We start from the raw sequence: 14,891 nt of genomic DNA, 5'->3' as shown, positions 1-14,891 counted from the left end.
CTTGACGGTGAATGGTTTTAGTTCTGTGGAGTCTTCCTCCTCCCCCTCAAATTTCTCTTAGGTCATTCAGCTTAATTGTGTCATGCAGCCCTTGGGGGAACTGTTCTCTGGCTGCCATATCACAATGGGTAGTGACTTTGAGTGGATGTAGACATTTCTGAGACTTCGAAGGGCATTGACTTGGAAGGTGCTGCCAGGGGTAGTGACTGGTCCTTTAGATACTGCTGCTCGGGCACCTACACCAACCACAATGTTTCAGATGTGCTTGGGCCCTGGTTGGCATCCCAATCTGGGACTACAAAGAAGTAGTAGGGTGGGAAACGGACAAATCGGGGCTGGCATCTAACCGCCTCCCCTCAACTTCCTAAGCCTTTCACATTGTGAAGGCTTGAAGTTCTGGAAAACACAAATGCATCTCAAACTCCTTGATACCTGAAAACACCTGAGTAAATGCCTGTGCACCAGATTCCTAGGTGCTGAAGATGTGGCAGAGAATACCCTTGCTTGCAGAAAGTTTTCAAGACCCAACTGAAACATTGGGTAGTGGCATGATCTATGAAGGAAACTAAAGCCGGCGTATGGAGCAGGCAGAACTCGGGAGTCGTGGGCTCAGATTCTGACCTGCAGTCTTGGCTAGACATGGAAGCCCTTGATCTACAAATATCATCAAGCCATAACATATGCTTCCCCCTCAACTGAAGAGCTAGGCTAGTGTCAGTTAGTCACAGGTACACAACTGTTTTTAGTCTGTCTTTGGCCAGCCTTTCACCCAAGGTCTCGGGACTTTGGATGTCCTAACACCCATTATTGGCAGTTGCTTCCTTTGAGGGAAGAAGGGGAAATGAGCACATGAGCCCTAATGTGGGCTGCCCTTGAGCACCTGGTAAACCCACGTTCTTCACCTCACTAAGGTATACTGTGCGTGACAGTCTTTGCACCTGGAAGACCTAAGTCCTTGCCCTGGTTCTCCAAGGTGGCAGTACAGAACCTCCTTAGGTGGTGTCTCCGGACATCCCTGGAACAAGGATAGCCTCTTCTTTCTGACCAGGGCCTTCATGCTCCTGTAGAGGCATATTTCAATCTCCCCATCTGGGATACAGGCCAGCAAATGGGTGTCTGCAAATGTTCCTGAGCCTTCTCTTTCCTTAGAGGTTGGAATCTAGGAACTTCTGAGCTGCAATGGGTGGTACTGTCCACAGGGCTGTGAGCCTTTTGGGGTAAAAAGTTCACTAGCAAGAGGTTGACTTCTAGGTTAGTGGTATAAACGTAAAGGGTTGGACAATCGGGCCTCAACAATGTTGAAACGTCACCTTTGCACCCCAGTGACAACTTGTGGTAGAGGGTATTGGGTCCTTCTAGGGCTACCACAAACCTCACCTGTAGCCCCACCTTCCAATAGTCAAAGGTACTAATGCAAGTGCTGCTCACACTATAAGGCTTGTTGAAGCAAAGGACAGGTGTGTGTGTGGGGGGGACACTAGGTAGATGCAAGTGAGAATTTGAGGCTCCTATTCAGGTGACTCTGGGCTGGTTGTTTAACTTGAAGATTCGGGTCTTTCTGTTGCTCAACAATTTTGTACAAGTGGCTACCTGTAACCAGAAGGAGTTCTGCAGGGACTAGGGACTTGAACCACTCAATCCGCCAAATCCTGCGTGGGCCATTGACACCTACTGAGTAGGTGCTAGCTGGATTTGAAGACCTGAGAATCATTTCCATGTCTGAGTCTTAAGTTGGCCTGAGATTTTACTAGACAGTGGGCATGGGGATGTAGACAGCCAGAAATGGGGAAACTGGGTGGGGAACACACTGGACCTCTGATCTGCACTTTAAGCAGTAATGGCTATGGCTGTGGTCACTCTGCATGGGGGAGGACAATAGTGTTATGCAGGAGCTGGCTGGGCCATGACGCCTTATATGGCTATACTCATGGGACTGGAGTCACCAATTCTGAGCATGTCCCCACCTGCACTCTTGCAGAATTGCCAGGTGGAGCTGTGAGTCTACACTCCCCACATTTTTGGGAAGGGGGGCTGCCAATCAATGCTGGTAGCCAAAAAGGCCGAGAAACCTCTTTGTTAACCATTTCCACATCTTCAGATGGCATCAGTTGTCTGGAACACAAGTACCACAGTGACCTGATGTCCCTTGATTCTGATCCTGGTTAGAGTGCCCCAGGACTGGGACGAAGTGGCCTCCCTCCCAGTCCTTTGTGGTTCTTGAGATGCTCTGGCCTGTTGTCTGGCCATGTGTTTGTGGGGGTTTTGTGGACTCTTGGACCCACTTGCACTGAAGAGATCTCCTAAAAGTGAAAACCCACGTAGGTTGATGGTGGCTCTTTTGATCCTTGCTCTTTAACCCAGTGTCTGGTCAAGATCTAGACCCCCAACATTGCTCCAGTTTAGAGGTGAGGGAGCTCCCCTACGAGCCTCCCCATGCAGTGGAGGCTCCGCATGCTTGGAACTGACTTCAGCTCTTGCTGGGGTTCTTGTACGAGAACCCTGCTCCATGTTGTGTCCCCCCTCCTCCCCGCCATGCCTGCTCTCCCTGCAGGAATGCCCCTGGGCTTGATGCTGCATTTGAAGATAACAGCTCATGAAGTGGCTTAAGCCACTGGCCATGGCTGCTGCTGTGGCCACCACAGCCCGTCCAGCTGCCCAAACTGGCTGGTCCTTTAAGGATAATCTGGAGGCTTATTTCTAAGCCACTTCAGACAAAGGGAAGGTTGCCATGCTTTCTCAAATGACAAGATTTCCCCCAAAAAACGAAGCCAAGTCTCTTCCTCATTGAGATATGCAAAGTCGGACATCTTTCTAGGAATTAAAGAAGACCTTATCAGTGGCATTATATCACACCCACAGGGGCTGTAACCAGCGGGAGAAGATGAGCCACCTCTCGCCCTCCCCACCCACCGCCCACCGCCCACCAGTCTCCACCCTCCTCCTGATCTTCCTGAGGTTGCCCTAACTCTTCCATTTGTCAGTTAGACACCTCAAATTCTCCTTTGTGGACCCTCCTTAAGGGAATCCTAAGTGTCTCCCCTCCTGCTTTGAATCAGACTTGGACCCTGCTAAGCCCTTCTGTCTAATAGGATTCTTTCCAGAAATCTCTCTAGCCTGGCTCCAATTACCCCATGCCCCTGGTGTACCTCCTCTCTTTCTGGAATAACTGTCCATACTGTGGGTTTCTCCTCCTCCATCCCATTACTGGCCTCTGGTTTAAATGTCTTTGGCCCCTTCTCAGTAGGGGTATATTTGGGAACCATGAGCACTGGTTGGATTCACTCCTCCAGGACCTGAGTTAGTTTTAACTAAACTAAGCATATGGAATCCTGGTGACGGTCACTTCTGATTGAATCAGAGGTGTTTCTTCAAGACTAGAAACTTGCCCCCAAAGAATTTTCTTACCACTTCAGTCAACTGCTCACCAGCTGGTAGGGATGCTCAGTTCTGCTAGACTGAAATAAAATGGCAGATTCTCTGCTGTCAAGGTCCCTCAGTTCCTAGCCCACTGATGGCATTCATTCAAGGTCTTACGGGGACCAAGATGGGAACTGTTCAGTGAGATCAGTTTCTCTCCTGACTACCTCCAGTGACATGATCACTGGATTTCCCAACCCTGGTGAACTTAGTCACTGTTTCTTTATTGATCTCTCCACCCTTGGGCTATAGTATCACCTTGGATATAGGTGAGCTGATGAGTCACCTGGTGTGTGCTTATGCATGTGAACCAGGGGAGAGTCTCAAGTCTCAGTTGAATGATCTGGATGTGATGGTCATCAACTTAACCTTGCCCTACAAACTTGAAACTTGTCTTTAGTTGAATCACCTGTGTGGACAGGACCAAGTCCCCAGTGGGACAAAAACATGTCTTGGTGACATCAAAACTCAGGAAGGTGCTTGACTATCCTCTTAAGAACACATGCTGACTCTCCTTGTTGACAATGCAGCACTAGGTGTGGCCTTACTTCTTGGCAACCAGTGGCAACCAGTCTTCTGACTGACTTAAGCTGGGATGTAGTGGACAGGTTACTACTTGGTCACACTTGCCTCATTCTGCATGCTGATCTTAAAGCCTAGTGACTTCCTATTGGCCCCAGAGGCTAGAACCTTTCCTAGAATGACCAAAGGTTCATGTAAAAGACTTGACATATGCCTATAGATTAGGAGTGGGGTTTGCCTGGGTCTCCTGGACTTCTGGACCATTAGCTTAACACTGCAAGAAGCCACTCTTGAGAATCTTGGTCCAGGCATGCTGGTACATGCCTGTAATCCCAGCAGCTTGGGAGGCTGAAGGAGGATCAGGAGTTTAAAACCAGCCTCAGCAAAAGTGAGGCACTAAGCAACTTGGTGAGACCCTGTCTCTAAATAAACCAGCTGGGGATGTGGCTCTGGTCAAGTGCCCCTGAGTTCAATATCATTAGTTTCAATAGAGCTGAGACCTCTGAGACTTGGCTTCTGTTCTTGCTGGATTATCTGTCCTGTCCTTTTTGGAGATGATGGGAGATGTCAACTTCTCGTGAGCTAGAGCCTTAAGTGCCACAGACCATCAAGATAGTGTTCACCAAGATTCTGAAGTCTATGCATGGGGTAACCTGACGTGGAAGGATTGCTCTTAATGTAGAGGGGGAAATGATCTGGGAAAATCTCCAAGGCTCAAATGGGTTTCCTGACCTCATTGAAGGAGACCTCTGCCCCTTGTCCTACCTCCAAGATCACCCCACACCTCTGGATCTTGTTTGGAGTAAGCCCATGAAAGGCAGGTAATGCCACTTGAAGCACGTGTGTATTGTCTTTCATTGCAAAACAAAGGTCACCTACCACCCTTGGTTGCTGACTTGTACTTGGGTACAGCTGAGACTCTTGGTTCAGAAAAACTTTGACCATAAAAGACTTTTATGTAGGAAGAGCTACATTAATAAGGTCTTCTGACATGGAGAACCTGTCAGAGAGTGTACTTCTCTAGTTTCTTTCCAGTTCTCCTGCTCCTCAGTAGGAGCCTGGGAAGGTTTGAGAAGGGCCATCATTGTCTTCCAGAACTGCCAAAGCTGTACCCTAGTTATGAGGACCCTGACTTGAGTCTACTCGAAGTAGGAGCAATGATGATTTTTCCCTCATTACACTCCCTGCCCGTCATTCCTCTCTGCCCATTAACTTTTTATCACCTTAGAGAGAAGTGTCCCCAGTACAGGCCAGGGAACAACGACACTTGGCCTATGAACAGAGGGACCAGAGGCTCAGGACAGTATCTGCTTGATGTCAACGCTGAAAAGTGAACCTTCAAACTCCATGAAGAGAAGAGGGAGCAGGCTTGGGATGGCTCTTCCCACAACTTTCCTATCCTGAAAAACCCTAAACTTGGATCTCGAGTCAGGAATTATCTAGCAAATAATCCAGACCTCTGAGAGGGTGGGATTCCCACTGAGTCACTTGGGTGTGTTCCCCTGGGGCCCGTTGTTTCTGGGGCAGTTCTCCCTCACCCTAACATACTTGTGCACAAGCTCGGTGGAGCCCCCTAGTCACCCGGCAGGTCCCTTGCTGTATCAACACTGTCCTGATGTCAAGTCACCTGTCCAACAGGAAGAGAAGTCCATGTCATTATTCCTGACATCTTAACAGAGTTGATACTGAATGTTCAGGAAGCCTGTATAAATGCAGGCTCATGAAGATTTCAACTAAGACTTAAATATGCTCATGTTAGCAAAAAAGCATGCAGTTCTATGGAGGGTAACGAGTTCTTGACCACTAACAGAATTCTTGCAACAAGATGATTATCCTTGAATCCAGTGGACATGATGTACAAGTCAGGGCCATGGGAAAGGGAGAACTACTGGCAGGGGAGTTGTATAAATCTGTGAGATGCAGCTTATGCTGGTTTTTGGTCTGCAAAGAGTCCTCGGTATTTCTAAAATGGTCATAGAAAGCATCAGAAAGGCACAACGTGGCTTTCCTCTCGGCAATAACCACATCAATGACATGGGTTGGGTCTTGTTTCTTATCCCTCAACCTCTCAAGCATCCCTTAAACCTAGGTCTTAGGTCTGCTTACTGCAGTATATGAAGACCATGACGTCTCTAACACACTCTTAGAAAACCCAATTCCTCTACCAAATGACCCATAAGTAGACACACTCCAAGTTGGCAGCCTTTTCCTCCACTGTTCAAGTCGGGATCCGAACATGGTCCATATGCTGGTAGCTAGCAGACCACAAGCCCTCTAAATGGAATTGTTCCTTTTGTCCCCTGGCTGCTTGTCCTACACTGGAAAGCCAATATCCTACAGATGTACCTGGTACCTGTCATGGCCTCATGTTCCTGTTTATAGTCTTCGACGCCTGCTCCTCAGCACCTCCTGAAACTGAGTGTGCTGTTAGTTCATCTTTTCTTTGAGGCTCTCTCAGCTTGGAGCAGGAATAGTGTCCCAAATCTTCAACCCCTCAAAAGGCTCTTTCTGTCTGTGGCAGTGGCACTTGGGGTGGGGAAGGAGGGCATGGTTATGGGGCACCAACCTTGCCAGGTGAGGCCTGGAGTGACCTGTAGAGTCTTCGGTACTGCTTGGGAACTTGACTCTGCTGTTGCCCGAGGATAGAGGTCCATAGTTCTACCTTCTATCTACTGTGTACCACAGTTCCTCAGATGAAAGGCTTGTCCTGTTGGCCTGACACCAGTAGCCTGAGTGCCCCATTCTACCAGGTGTGGGTTCCTGGACACAAATGAAAGGCCAATGGTCAGCCAGGTAACAGGTGAGACCACCTGGGCCTTCACCAGGTCCTGCTGAAGGAGTTCTCGTTCCTTCTCAAAGTCTTGCTTCCTAAGTATGACTCGGAAAGACTTCCATGAAGGTGATCACTTGTAGTGTCCTGTCTTGGAGGCACATATTGGGGGTCACATTATGGACACTGAGATTGCTACTTGAAGAAACCAAAGATTTTTTTCTCCCTTTATGAAGGTTGTTTTCCCTGCTGGGTGGTCATTGTGTGGGGACAAATGAGGTCCTTGTTCTAGTTCACGAATTCTACTAACATGTTGAACAAGGTGTATAATCCAACATTTTTAATTCTATGGTTTACATCAGATACTTTCAGCTCCCTGTTCTGTTAAGCATAGAAGTTGAATTTGCCCTCCATTGGGATGTGGTGGATGTTGGAAAATGCTGGACACTCTCTCCTGGCAGCCATGGAAGATGAGAGAACATTGAGGAACATAGTCCTTAATGTCTTCCTAGTTATCCTGCCAGGGCCACAGAAGATAGTTCTACGTTACCTTCAATAGAACTGCATGCACTGTGGTGGTCAGGATTAAATCTTTCCATGGGAGGTTAGACAGTCTTCAATGCAAGGAAGGGTTCTTGATCACTTTTAAAGACAAATACTGAAACAGGTAAGAAAGAGTCTAGAAGAAGGTTCAAGATGGCGGCAGCAGCAGAAGACTTTCTACTGAAGATTTGCCTCTCGTGCTTGCCTTCATACTAAGGTCCCATCCCAGCCTCTAACCAAGAGTTGCATCAGAGGCTTGGGCAGGGCCAAACTGCAGCCAGTCGGTCAGATGGATGTGGTTATATCCCCTCTGGTCACCACCCCTGAGAATCGCTGGATGGCCGAACCTTGGTGCACAAATTCCCCCATGAAACTCCCAGATCCAAGACCCTTGTTCTAAGGGTTTGTCTTTTTTCTAATGGTTGGCCTGTATGGAAGAACCTGAATCCAACTTCCAACAATGGTGACCTTTGAGCATTTTTGCCACCTACTTAGATAGGACATCCATGGTCTAACCCTACAAAACCATGTGGCTTTCAAGTTTTCTAGACGGACTCATCCAGAATGGAGGGTATCCTATAAGACAACCTGGATACTTCATTTGGTTCCTTCTGATTCCACTACACTTGAAATTTTGGCAAGAGTCTGAAGAAAATGGTGGTCACTTCATCTGGGATTACATGTTGAAGACTGTGCCATGGTGTTCCGCCTCTGAGGATGCCGAGAATGCTCCTCAGTTAAGAACAACAGCCCTTCTTCTGTAAAGGGTCGACTCCTTGACTTGTGATTCATGTGGGGTAAAGGTTTGAGATCCCTGAAAGTGACTTTCTATTTCAACTGTAGAATCTGAACCTTGAGTACTGTGCTCCCATCATGTGTTATAAATACATTCCATACTTGCCAAGGGAATTCCTGAGTTTCCTTCCATAGTTCTAGAAATTGGACCTTTAGAGGGTTACTGACATAACCCTTTCCAGCTGTCTAGACAACAAGAGCCTCTTCAAACAGGCCCTAACCCTGTTGATTATGAGCAGATATTCTTCTTGCATTCTTTGGACAAACTATGGTCAAGGTCACCTTAACTTTCTTGACAGACTTGGACTCCTATCGAACATACTGTGTTTGTTTACTAGGAATACTTAGTAAAGATGTGGGTGTTGGTTGAGGTCATTACCCCCAAATGATGTGGGGTTCCAGGAATTGGAGCTTGGTCTATGTAAGGTAGCCATATTCTCAAAGAAGAGATTTTTTAATTAGCTATTCTCAAGTTTCTACAGAATAAGTGTCCGCCATACTGTAGACCACACTTACATAACTGTGCGTAACAGGAGAGATCTGACCACCACACTCTCCCATGATTTCACAAGAATTCCCAAAGAGCAGCCCCTGTTAATGGTGTTCATGTCAATCATGGCAAGGAGAAGGCATCTGAGACGACTGGTCATTCTGACGAGTTCTTTGGATGAGCCAGGGAAATGGCCAGCCTGTCTTTCCAAAGTTGTGTGGCCCTAATTGGGCTCCACCAGCGTCGTTTTATCTTTAGTTTCAAGAAGTGTCACCTAGAATCTGCAATAGCATCAGAGAATGACAGGCAACTTCAATCCTAAGACTGTGGCTACCGAGAGAGTGACTTCCGGATTCCAGCCAAACACTGGTGGCTGACCTGTCTTCAGTCATAGAACTGAGCTTGTCTCCCTCAACTATACCTAAAGGGACTTTAGGACCTGGCACTTAGGTTTCTGCCACTGCAAAGTCTTCCTCTGTGGGAACACCTCAGAGACCTAAACCACTCAGAGCAACGTCCATGGAATTTCTCCCTAAAGGTCCTCGGGTGCTTCCTGTGTACAAGCCCCCATGAAGGGAGGACTGGGTGTCCCTTTCCTGCTCGGGCCCAGAACCAATGGTGCTACACCTGCACCACATGTCCATGGCTGCCTGCCTCTGTCTGAGAACCTCACACCTGAGTGAGTTCATGGACTCTTTGGGGCCAGGAACCAGATCTCTCCCAAAACTTGGGTGCAGGGTGACCAAGGCTCTTCATACAACTAAGATGACTGCTCATGGCTCATGGCTTTCTGGACCATGGGTCTTTTTTCCTGAAAACTGCCTCAGATGGACAAGGGATAGAACTGAGGTCACCCAGGGCTTTGCTTCTGGGCATGACATTGACGTGGCCCTGCTAGGTAGCACGGCCCTTGCTCCACTGTCCTCAGTACTCATTCCTGAAGGTGTCAGCTTCTTGTGGGTTCAGGTCCTGTGTGTACCCACTTGAGCAAATGACCAGCATTCCAGACGAGCAGTTGTCCTTCACCATGGGCTCTTAGATGAATCCTCCCTCACTTTGGCTGTAAAATTGACTTGTGTGCAGACTTGGTGGGGGCCTCCCTCCTGTTGGATGGAGGATACCTCGTCATTGTACAGGGTTCCTGTGTTGAGAAATATCTCAATCATGGTATACCTGGTCTTTCTGCTGGCCAGAAAGTCTTTGGTTTTGCTTCTTATAAAAACTTCAGAAACGCACAGAACCAGCCAGAGAAATAGCTATTCCCATTGTGTTCAGGGACCCACCTCTGATAGCTGGGACAAGGTGTCTGGTTTTCTCACCAGCTTGTGTAGCTACACTTAAGGCAAATGAATATCTCCTTCTGCACTCTGTCGTGTATGGACGTGAATCTAACATCTTAATGCCTTTAGCATTCAAACTCGGCTTCTCCGGCATCCAGCAACATTAGACAGTCAAGCCAAACTTTCACAAGGATCATCAAAATTGGCTTGTTTAAATGGGGATTCAGATACAGCCTACACATCATGAGCAGGGCTTCCCCCACCTTTTCCCCTGGCAATTTCTGTCTTTCCTGTGTCCTAAAGAAGACGTTTGCTTCAGTCCTCTGATTGGGAGACGCATTTCCCCCATAAATCTAGCTTTCCAACCCCGAGAGCACAAGACTCTAGTTCTCAGGTAAAGAAACGAGAAGGGAAACGGCCTCCCTTGATAATGAGCTGGTTGGGACCTGACAGGCCTCATCTGGGCCCCGTCTCCCTGCTGTTATTCCTGGGAAACATTTCTGCCTTGAGATGGAGTATGTCACGTGGTAGCTGTCAACAGACCCATGACGGGGGGACAGTAGGACAATCGTGTATACTGTCGGAGCTGCAGTTGTGTCCCTCTGCCTGAAGGTAACCTGATAATCTCCTGTGGCCTTCAGCAGTGGAGGTGCAAGGGGTGTCCATTTTGGACTTTATTACTGAACTGCTGTTCCCATTTAGGATTTACCTAAATGATGCTTCTAGATCATTTTGGTTTTGCTATGGCTTTGGGAGCATGATGATCTGAACAACCTTCACTTTGTTACAAGCCAAAGAGCATCTCCATTTTTAAAAACTCTCCAGATTCTCGGGAAGGAACAGTCGGACTTCACAGGAGTAGGGGTCTCAACACACCTGTGTGCTGATGACCTGTCACTCATGACCTGAGATGGAGATTGAACTTGTTCTGTTGAAATTGTAGCAGCCTAACTGCTCTATGGTATCAAATGTGGATTTCTAGAGACAAAGTCTATGGAAGAGACCGGGAAGGAAAAGCTACCCTATCCATTCCCCAATCATGGAGGATGGCGAACATTCCAAAGGCCCTCTGCCACTCCTCCCCAGTTCTAGGAAAAGTGCTATTGGCCACTACTGAAGGCATTTGTGACTTGCCTTGGTAGATAAGTGACAACAATAGTCTGATGTATTGGACAACATGGACCCCCTCATCTTGACACAAGGCTGGAAATGCTCCAGTGAGATGACGAGAGCTTAAGGGGTTCTAATTGTCTAAGGATCATGGAGGAGCCTGATGTTACAGTAGAGTGCTGCTTTCTTATTGTAGGTTTGGCTCAGAACGTTGTCTGTCTTCAAGGTAGGGTCCCATCTGGGCTTGGAGAAGTCGCTCCCCAGGCTGTGTCCACTTGGCCACCCAGATCTGGCTCCCTCGCTTCTCAGTGGGCTGACTCGGAGCCAGTGCATGATGGAGGCTTGGCAGGTGTGTCCCAACTGCTCCATGGGGAGCTCTACCACCAAAAAGTACCGGGATGTTACTTGGCTTTTCTAAACAACATACGTCCATAGTGTCCAGTTCATATGGAGGTGGTATAGAGGGTGTTACCGGCTCTTGGTGTTCCCAGATCAGCGTTGGGTTCTCCTGATCAATTGGAGATAGAGATCACCAAGAGGCGATCAATAGAGTTGGGACAAGGCTCTGCTGGGTCTTCTGCTGAAGTCGAGGGGAGACGATGCATGGTGAGGGTTTCTAAACCAGCTCTCCAAAGACATGACAAAGCTTAAGGGAAATGGGCTCAGGTAGGCACATGACCCCAGGATTCTGCACCTGGCTCCTCTGCCCCTGGCACCAGGGTTTGCACAGGAGATCTGCTCAGCCTTGGGCCTCTGCTCAATGGGAGAGGGATCCTAGGCACATGGAGGTTGGCAGCACAGATCACAAAGCTGATAGACATGTTCAGTATCGGCCTCTGAGGAAGGCTGTGTCAGTCAAGGCTGGACATATTGTGCATGTGGGGATTTTAGAAAAACTCGGAAGGAGTTGGATCTGAGCCTGGTCATGGGTGAAAATCCTTACTGATGGCAGTTCTTGCTGGGCAGAAAGTCTTGGTGGGGAACAAGGGTTCTCCCCGCCCTGTCTTGACAGGGGTGTAGTACATGATGGAAAGCGTGGTCTTCACCTTGGTTACTCCAAGCATTCCTATCCCCTGTCTTACATGGGAACTGAAAAGAATGACACCAGCCCCACCTGCCACTTTCTTAAGTTTTTCATGATGGGCTAATGCAGAATGTGGGACACCCTCTAAGACAACTGGGACCCTTGGTTCCTTTTCATGCCAGCCTCCATTATTCTCTGCCTACATGGTGGGCTCTGTCATTGGAGGCTCTCGCTGCCCTGGGTGACCAGGGGTGCCGACCATGACAGAATGGGATCAAAACCCCAGCCCAAAGGAGTGGTCACTGAGGGACAGTTATAGCCTCCAGATTAATTCTCCAGTGGTTACTGAGGCTGCAGGTCCCGAAAAGGGACTAGTTTTTCTTTTATCCTACCCTACTGACACCTTTTCCCTGTACCTGAGAGTTCCTTATTAAAATCCTGCCTTTGTGGCTTTTGCCAACTTGATTATCTCCAATGGCCATGTCTCAGTGGCCTCAACTCGTGTCTGACATGCCCAAGTTTGCCGTGGCTCTCCTTGAGGACAAAGCCAGATCTATGTAGTCCTAGTGGGCCCCTCGCCCCTGCCTTGGGTTCAAAATCAAAGGTGACCTAACATTTCCCCCATGACCTGCCTGATTCCCACCTCCTGGTTCTACAACCTCATTTTAGCTCATTCCAACTTCAGGGTCAGAAATCAGACTATCGTCTGAATCTAGGATTATGTGAGAAGAATGTGACTGCAAAACTGAGTCTTATTATTTTTTAGTCTCCAGCTCCTGGTTGACTTTTAATTTCTGAGCTGAATGTCAAGAGCCAGCCACTCCTTGGTGTGCAGGGTTTGGAGGGGAACGAGGGAGAGACCTGAGCACCACTCTCGGGCCTGCTGCTGTGGGCTGTGTGCATGTCCTCACTGGTTCCAATGACCTCTACTACTGTCCTTGGTGCTTGTTCTGGAAGGTTGGCTTTTTATGGGTTCAGGCCCTGTGTGCACCCAAATGACCAAAGGCCTTTCATTCCAAGCAGGCGATTGACTAGGGGGTCCCTGGGAACATCAGAATCATCCTTTCTATGGGACCCCTTAGGAGGGGAGAAGCCCTGGGAACGTCTCCAGAGCCAGAGGAGAGGGCTCCTGCCCCACTGAAAGCCCTGCTTCCCTTTTCTCTTCTATATGTTCTCAGATCACTGTAGCCTGTGGCTTTTTACACTGTGGGGAGAGACCCTAAATGTCACATAACGATTCTTGGGGCAACGATAGAATTTTGTCATTGCAAGACAAATCTCGGCTACCTGTGACTGACCATCTGGCCTCTAGTCTCTCTGAGAAGGTCTGGACGAAAAATCTGGGGGCAAGAAGGCCTTTGACGCTGAACTTGTTTCAGTGGAAGGAGCGGCGTCTATTGAGTTGTCGGTCTTGACGTGGAGAAATCTGTCACTGTTGTCTGCTCTCCTGACTTCTCCCACTTTCTCTAGTCTTGGGGCTACAAGGGGAAGCCTGGGGACACCTGTTACCTGTGGATGAGCTTTTCCCTGCTAATCAGAGCTGTAGCCCGTTAGTGGGGTATCAAGATGGCTGCACCTCAAGATCAGTTCTGTGGTGATGCCAATAATCGAGTTCTAACTCTCTGCTTGGCTCCTCACCTTGTGAGAAATGCAGGCGTGTCCTCGGGGCTCGTGAGACACTATGTATGGAGAGCTGAGGCCGAGAAGGCAGAGTCGGTGTCAGCCTGAGTGGCCACTAACAGAAACTGAACCTCAGACTGCAACGCAGAGGGAGGAAAAGCAGGCTCAAGGGTCCTGGTCCATCTTCTGCAGAGAAATCTTGTACTGTCTTCAGGTCAGAAGTTACCTGGCAGTGGGGCCATGACGTGGGAGTTGAGGCTAGGGTGCCTTGGTGTTTTCTGGGGTGTCTTCTGGGCTCTATTATTCCAGGGTGAGTTCCCCTCACTCTGGATCCACCTATTGGCACCGTGATGGGCACCTCCTGGCCTGGGGAGCAGGCTTCTGCAGTCAGTAGCATCCTGGATTGTAGCCTCTGTTGGGGCACCACCCTGGACCACCAGTGTCAGATGGACTTGCACTGAAAGCCTATGAATGGCTGTCCTTGGTTTGCCTCAGCTTCCCTGGTGTGAGGAAAGGAACTGCCAGATGTGGGGGTGCACTCCTATAGTCCCAGTGACTTGGGAGGCTGAGATCGGAGGGTCGAAAGCTCAAGTCCAGCCTCAGCAACATGGCCCTAAGTAACATAGCCAGACTGGGTCTCAAAAGGGGTTGGAGAGATGTGGCTAATGGGGCTTAGCATCCCTGAGTTCATTCCCCAGTACCCGCCTAAAAAAACACCCTAAGACTCTGTACTGACACTCCTACCCCCAAAATTGCAAAACCAATTTTAACCAAAATAATCATCTCAGTGTGGCATGGTCTAGAGCTGTCTTAATCCCTGGTATTTGGAATACACAGAGGGCACTATGTCCCACATAGCTTCATGACCTCTGTACCCCAAATAAACTTTCAAGTGCCTCAATCTGTCACTGACTTCTTGAATAAAGAATTCCCCATCCTGCACACCATAGCTTGTATTTTCTCTTACTGTGAGGAATATTCTCTGGATTTGGAGGAACATACTCTGTCCTCCTAGCACTTAATTGCTAGACTTTAGCGCTCAGCTTGGATTGATATACAGCCCTTCATGGTCAGTAGGGCAGATTCCAAGGACGATGGAAAAAAGGGTGCCTTCTCCCAAGGTTATAGGTGTCGCTGTGTTGGGCTTCCCTTTTGGACAGGAGGCTTGACCATCTTTCACAGAAGATTGGTTAGTTCCTGTCACTGTGGCTCTTTGAAGTAGAGCCCGTGGTTGACCAGATGCCTGTTCTCCCAGCCTCCACTAATACTGACTCCTGAATATTTGAGGCTCCCTGAACATTCTGCCTTGGGCTTCCCTAG

Source organism: Ictidomys tridecemlineatus, chromosome 2, assembly GCF_052094955.1.
Source record: "Ictidomys tridecemlineatus isolate mIctTri1 chromosome 2, mIctTri1.hap1, whole genome shotgun sequence".
NCBI lineage: Eukaryota > Metazoa > Chordata > Mammalia > Rodentia > Sciuridae > Ictidomys > Ictidomys tridecemlineatus.
The sequence above is the reverse complement of the archived record's forward strand: the minus strand, read 5'-3'. Positions refer to the sequence as shown.